Consider the following 6,417-nt stretch of genomic DNA (forward strand, 5'->3'; position numbering starts at 1 on the left):
ACTCAGCTAATAATAATAATAATACAGTAATATTTACAGGTAGGTAGCCATGTTGGTCTGCCATAGTCAAAACAAAACAAAAAATAAAATAAAATCCTTCCAGTAGCACCTTAGAGACCAACTATGTTTGTTCTTCGTATGAGCAAGTGTGCATGCACACGAAAGCTCATACCAAGAACAAACTTAGTTGGTCTCTAAGGTGCTACTGGAAGGAATTTTTTTATTTTTTATTTTGTTTTGAATAATAATAATAATAGTAATTTTATTATTTGTATGCCACCCATCTGACTGGGTTGCCCCAGCCACTCTAGGCAGCTCCCAACAGAGTATTAAAAACATGATAAAACATCAAACATTAAAAACTTCCCTAAACAGGGCTAAAGTAATGCTTTCTAGTATTGGTCAACATATTTTATAAAATATGCCAATAAACATATATTTTAAATATTGTTGCCACTGAGAAGAGGGAGTAGCAGGCTTGAGTTGCAGTAGGCTGAAGGTGGATTATCAGAAAACTCTTCCATACTACAGTATAAAAATAGTTGGGCACTAGAATGAGTCGTCCAGACAAGTTATGCAATCATCTTCCTTAACCTTAAAAAAATGGCAGAATAATGGAAACCTACTATTGCAAAGATTTCAACTGGGTGATCTTCAAGGTCCCATTCAACTCTATACAGGAAAACAATAATAATGCTGTTTCCACCTATGACTATCTAATCCATCATATCTCTTCTGGCACTGAATGCTTCTGGATTAACTTCTGATTCACATTAAAGAAACCTGGGCAGGGTAACAATGGCCTGATAGTAGATCCCCCTCCCCTGATCCATGATTCTTCAAAACTTTAGCCATCTAATAGAACAGATTCAGTTATAAGATTAATCATAACTGTAATCTGAATAATGCACATAAATATTTTGGAACAGAGTCTCTAGCTATCCTGGGTATAAAACTTTGCAGGGTGGAGGAAGGGTTGCAATAAAGAGATCTGAGTCCTCTATGACAGATGGGAAAGGCTTTTGCTAAACAGTCCAGAAAATTTTCTTTTGAAGAAGTTTGATGGGTGGGCTTGGCCATACAATTATAATACAAATGACCAACACATTCAGTGTCAGAAACGAATCTCTAACAACCACAGTCACTGAAATTGCCTTAGTGTCAAAATGATTTCTGTTGACCCCATCATTATTTTGCTGAAGTGGTCCTTAGTATGACATTGGTTCCTACTAATAAGTCTCCGATGTGGAAACAACAATCATAGTTGATGCTGAACTTTGTTTCAAAACAGCATTCATAGATGGAAGAGGTTACAGTTTTACCGACAGAGAAAAATACAGATTCTGGTTAACAAATCAGGACATCTATAAAATTAAAAAGAGCTGGCTCACAAGTTTTGGCTACCTTCCACAATCAGACAAGCTATGAACATAGATGTATAGTAGCTGTTAGCCAGAAATTAGATGTAGGATTGGTTTTTGGCTATGTCAAAAAGTGATTGAAGCTTACTGGTAAGCCACTTTAAATAAGCTGTCCAGCATGAATGAGAGCAGCAGCAGCAGCAGCACAGGAACAGGAACAGGAACTAAGGGGTTTAGATGCAAGCCAGGAGCTCACCTTAGCCATGAATTCACTGGGTGGCTGCTGAGAAGACACTCTCAACTTCTTTATTAGAATTACTTTGATAACATATAGAAAGAAGGCTCAACACTAAGAAAGCACTATCTAAATGACTATTAATATTTTATGGGAAGAAGAAGAAGAAGAAGAATATGAAACCACAGGGTATTTTGTTCTTTAAAAACTCCATTATCATCAACATTTCTAAAAACAAAGGGTGAAATCAAATGTTGCCATTTTGCTTACAGAATGGCTTTTGACCCACCTGAGGTGTCTACTAATATTAGGCAAGGAGAGGTGATTTTGACAATTTGCCCTTCCCACCATGCCTGTTGAAAATCTGTTCCAAACTTTTGGGTGACCCTCCAGAATAGTGTGGAAGGTGGTGCAGGAGGCTGCAGCGGGAAGGAGAAAATCAGCAAAAACCACCTTCCCTTCTCTTATGTTAGCAGACTCCTCAGCTGGATCAAAAGCTGTTCCGCTTGAACTGGATTTCACCCAAAAGATTTTTCTCCAGTATGCTTTCTTCACAATATGCAAAAGCTACTCTTCCCAAGTGTTCATTCTTAAAGACTACATTGAAAACCCTAGACAAGGCATAGGCAGAGCCAGAAGTGTTACAAATGCTGCATCTGCCAGAATATCAACTCCTGAACATAACATACACTTCAGAAATGTCAAGGAAATGTCTCAACCTCACCTATGCAGGGGGAAAAATGATTTAACATTTAAAATGTCTGCTACTCTTGGAATATAGAACAGATGTGACTTTGTAGCTGACCATTTGAGAAAGCACCATATTCAGGACTGGGAAAAGTTCTCCTACAAATTAGGAAAAAGCTGTTTGAGGCATTTAGGAGAGTTTAAACAGATAGTACCGTATTCATTATGATCAGTAAACAAGCATTGTAACTATGCTAAATCTACATATTCTAGCCAGTAGAAAAGAAACATAAGACAAACCAGGAACCCTGATTTAAAAGCAATGCTTTCTCTATCTGTACTATCAGAAGTGTGATTTGGTCCTCCATATTTGATCACAATGTTCACAGAACTCAAAATTTCTACCATGCTCCAATTCAGTCCTTGACAGTCTCTTTTACTCAATGTTCCTCCACATTTTAGGCAAAATAAAAACTGCTAGCATCATCTACTACGGCTCAGAAGGCAGGTATATCAAAAAAAGGAAGAATCCATATCATGTTGGATGTTGAGAAGTGACTATAGGAAGCAGAAAGGCAACATACAAAACTAAAACAATAATCCCAAAGCAATCTCCTGCCCAACACTCGATGAGAAGTCCAGAACTAATCAAGCCTATGGAGAGAAGGAATGCCCACCTCTTATTCTGAGAGAGGTACAAAGTCTAGTGTTAGGGTTTACTACTAGGTCCAAGAAACAGAACAGTTCTCTTGAATTTTACACAAAATCCAAGCTTGTCAAGCCTAATAGGGCTGATAAAGGGAGCTCTGGTCCACCTGTTCTAACTGCCTCAGGTTTCAATAGGAGTCATTTGCTGCCACTTTTTAAAGGTCACCCACCAACAAATTAAAAAGATGGATAAGATACTAAATTAGGTAAAATTGTTGTTAACTCTACCAAATAACTCTACCTTGTAAAGAAATCCACAAAAACTATAAGAATGCAAAAAAAGGAGAAATGTATACTAACCTACTTGGGGCTAGCTGAGGAGTGATGATGAGTTTGATCCCTTCTGCAGTCTGTTGCGTTTCTATGCTGGCTGCAGAAAAAGGACAAAGCACTCCATCTCACTCACCTACATGGAATTCCTTGTTGCCCATGGCTACCAGGCTAGTGCTGAAATGCATAGGCTCTGATGCTGAAACTATTCAGTAAGGGACCCAATCTCTTTTAAGGAGTCTTGGTCTTTGGCCAACAGCAGTGTTTGGGTTCAGCTACAAGTCAAAACTGTCATCTATGCTCCTGAAAGATATGCACACAAATAACAGCTGGCTAATATATTTTTTTAGAACTGTTAGAACTCTCCATGAACTTTTATTTAAAATGTACATTTCAACAGTAACTTAAAATAATCTGAATTGCTTCTGCTTTCAGGTTCTGTTCTAAGTAGCCTTGTATTTTTTTTATCATAATTGCAGACACTAGTAATAAACTCATGGACAGGAGACAGAGGGCTCCTTCTTATGACTGGTATGAATAAATCACAGCATTCTGCAAGAGCAACACCCTCCCAAAGAAACCCAGCACCCAACCAGAATGTCAAACACCAACAACTACGATGAAGCACTGTATTTTTCCCATTATTTTTTAATTCTACTATGAAGAAAAATTATTTTTCTTTTCTTTTCCTTCTTTCCCATTCTGAGGGACCCCACCACCACCACCCTATTGCCAGAGATCCTTCCATACTGCCAAAGCAACAAGAGCTTAATGGAATCTTGATCTATGCATTGCACCTTTCTGAGACAAATGAATATCTAGTAGCCAAAATTCCAGGTCACGGGGGACTTTATTTCCACTTTCATGACCCAGATACTAAAATCTGCTGCTCAGCTCCCAAGTTCTTACCTTTCTGCCGGCAACAGGAACTAAACCAGGAACCTAGATAGCTGCAGGATATATTTAAATGCCTTTTTTTACAGTCGCAAACAATGAGCAAAATTTCAAAATACAACTAGGAAACCTTATATCACGTCTGATTGATACTTTTTAATGCACAACAAAAGTATGCAGAAAGCACCCACAAACCTATTTGTCCCTACTATTACATGACTTTCATTTCAAATGCAACCTAAAGGCAGCTGGATATTAAAGTATCAAAAAATAACATGATATAAGGTACAAAACAGACACACAGCTGCAATGGTTCTAAAGAACAATTAATAAAAATTCATCTAAGGAAAGCAAAGGAACTACTGTATATATTTAATTTGGGTGATCCGACAAGGAGAGATGCCCCAGAAGGAAGTGCTGATCATACCCCCCACCCATCCCAATTAAAATGTTTAACCAACAAAGCTAAATTACTCAAACAGCACAATCCTATGCATGTTTACTCGGAAGAAAGTCCCACGATGTCCCGTGGACTGGAGGATATTCCCCCAGGAAGTGTGTTTAGTATTGTAGCCACAGTTATTTTAAAACAAACACAACCTACATATACACTCTCCCCTCTATAAGGAAAAAAAACCCACTGATGAATCCAGTCTGCAAAATTCCTAGGGGTGGAGGAACTACACAGCCACACACAAAAGGTTTTTTTAAAAAAAAATCCCGCAGAATGAGGTTGATACCACAACACATGAGGGTAGATGCAAACAAACAATAATAGAAACCACATACGAAAGGGAAAACAGAGGTTTTTTTAGGCATGTGGTTAATAGGACATTGTGGAACAATGAGAGTAAAAGCCACAAATAATTTAAGAAGAGGCTTTCTTCTCTTCCCCTATCTAGTCCATTGGAATTCTATACACACGTACTCTGCCTCTTTCCTCCACATGCTAAATAAAATATCAGTATAAAATTCCAGCTCTATCGTTCCTCCCTGCCTCATCATTTTTGAGCACATGACTCACCCAACAAAGAAATTCCATCCATCGTGTCCCCCCACACACCTGTCTTTTGAACACCAAACACCACTCACAGATTAAATCACCCCCAGCCTGGGGGGGAAACTAATTGATACCTCAAGGCTGCACATATTTTCTAGGAACTAAGTCGTGTTGATTTCAAATAAATTTATTTCTAAGTATTGCTACTTTAGGTAATAACATAAATCCCCGCCCGAATCCATTTTCTACTCCAACCACCAATACTCCAATAGTGCTCAGCACGGCGATTCATCCAGACATACTGTAGTCACATGCACAAAAGCCGCCCAGACCCCCTCCTCCTCTGTTTGCGATCCCTCTTCTTACTACCCACCCATCCTTCAGGGAACAAAAACCATCCCCAGACCACCCCCTTCTTACCCAAGTGTATAAGGTTTGGGCTAGAGCCCGCGGGGAGGCATCTCTCCATCTCTGTGGACTCCTCTCAAACAAACCCCATGGAAGCAGTAAAAAGGAGGTGGGGGATGCTTACTGCATCAAGGGGAAAAAGACCCCCACCTCCTTACAAGGAAGAACTTCCGGGTGATGGTGAACCTCGTCTGATAAGCAGGTGAAGAGCAATCCTCTCTCTTCTACCTTCTGTCTGGGCTGTACTATTCGGAGGAAACCCCTCCATATATACACAGAGAGCAGGAGGAGGAGGAGATGGAAGCAGAGGCAGCCCTCGTACAGCTTGACATGCCAACAAAGTCTCAATGAAGCAAACTACATGGGGTAAACCATCTGCCCTATAAAAGAGAGGGGGAGAAAGACACACGGAGATGGATGGTGTATAAAGGCAGAACACCCGGATGTCAAACGAGTATGTTCTTTCCCATCTTCAGCAGTGGAGATTTCCACTCTCTGTGAGAGCATAAGTAGGCAGAATTAAGACATGGTGATAGTATTAGCTCACTTCTGCAGACACATGTCATTTAATTTAGTCGGTTTAAAGATGTGCTAGCGTGACTATGCCAAGCTCAATAAAACGTGCGTGCGCACACACAGACAGCCTCATGTTCTCAGCATCTCTTGTACTGGAACTGAACAACCACAAATTTACAAATGCAACCATAACATACATAGCAACCACAAATTTTCACATTTTAATCAGAAGTAAATCACATTTGATGCCCATACAATTTTCCAAAACACACACACTACCAAACTCAGTTCAATGTGAAAATAAAAACATGAAAATTACACCAATTTCCACAACCCTT

At 39.4% G+C, this 6,417-nt stretch overlaps 1 protein-coding gene across 1 annotated transcript in view; it reads right to left on the minus strand.

Moving 5' to 3' along the window:
- WNK3 (WNK lysine deficient protein kinase 3) overlaps positions 1-5,867 on the minus strand; it is an 80,150-nt gene extending 74,283 nt beyond the window's left edge. Inside the window, 1 exon segment of the mRNA XM_033173878.1 lies at positions 5,576-5,867. The gene's annotated coding sequence lies outside the window, so the exon portion shown is untranslated.
- Positions 5,868-6,417: the final 550 nt, after the last annotated feature.

The sequence above is a fragment of the Lacerta agilis genome, chromosome 16 (genome assembly GCF_009819535.1).
Source record: "Lacerta agilis isolate rLacAgi1 chromosome 16, rLacAgi1.pri, whole genome shotgun sequence".
NCBI classification, from domain to species: Eukaryota; Metazoa; Chordata; class Lepidosauria; order Squamata; family Lacertidae; genus Lacerta; species Lacerta agilis.